We start from the raw sequence: 895 nt of genomic DNA, 5'->3' as shown, positions 1-895 counted from the left end.
GTGTCCTACCCTTCAAATTTATATGTTGAAGCCTTTAAATCCTAGTATCTCAGAATATGAGCATACTTGGAGATAGGGCCTTTAAAATGGTGATAAGTTAAAAATGAGGTCATAAGTGTAGGTCCTGGTCCTATTTGACTGGTGTCATTTAAGAAGAGGAAATTTGGATTCAGAGAAATACCTACATAGTGCATGGTGCTTTTGCACAAAGGAAAACATCAGAATACACACACACAGAGGAAAGGCCACATGAAGACACAGCAGGAAGGCGGCCTTCTGCAAGCCACAGGAGTCCTCAGAAGAAACAAGTCTATGGCCATGCCACCCTGAACATGTCCAATCTCATCTGATCTCAGGAGTGAAGCAGGATTGGGCCTGGTTAGTACCTGGATGGGAGATCACCTAGGAAATCCAGGTGCCAAAGGCATTAAAAGAAAAGAAAAGAAAAGAAAAGAAAAGAAAAGAAAAGAAAAGAAAAGAAAAGAAAAGAAAAGAACAGAAAAGAAAAGAAAAGAAAAGAAAAGAAAAGAAAAGAAAAGAAAAAAAAGGGAAGGGAAGGGAAGGGAAGGGAAGGGAAGGAGAGGAGAAGGAAGAGGAGAGGAGAGGAGAGGAGAGGAGAGGAGAGGAGAGGAGAGGAGAGGAGAGGAGAGGAGAGGAGAGAAGGAAGGAAGGAGGAGGAAAGGAAAGGAAAGGAAAGGAAAGGAAAGGAAAGGAAAGGAAAGGAAAGGAAAGGAAAGGAAAATAAACAAACAACCCCTGCTGACACCTTGATCTTGGATTTCTAATCTCCAGGAATATGAGAAAAAAAAATTCTGTTGTTTATGCAACCCAGTATATGACAGCCCTAGAAAAATAATACAGTGGTCATAAATATATGCTGCATAAATTAAATGTG

General features: G+C 40.6%; 1 pseudogene; it reads left to right on the top strand.

Moving 5' to 3' along the window:
• Positions 1-308: 308 nt before the first annotated feature.
• LOC118605095 lies at positions 309-427 on the top strand (annotated as a pseudogene).
• Positions 428-895: the final 468 nt, after the last annotated feature.

Source organism: Rousettus aegyptiacus, unplaced genomic scaffold (genome assembly GCF_014176215.1).
Source record: "Rousettus aegyptiacus isolate mRouAeg1 unplaced genomic scaffold, mRouAeg1.p scaffold_m13_p_1, whole genome shotgun sequence".
In the NCBI taxonomy this organism is placed as follows: domain Eukaryota; kingdom Metazoa; phylum Chordata; class Mammalia; order Chiroptera; family Pteropodidae; genus Rousettus; species Rousettus aegyptiacus.
Note: the sequence above shows the minus strand (reverse complement) of the source record. Positions and strands in the feature narration are given on the sequence as shown.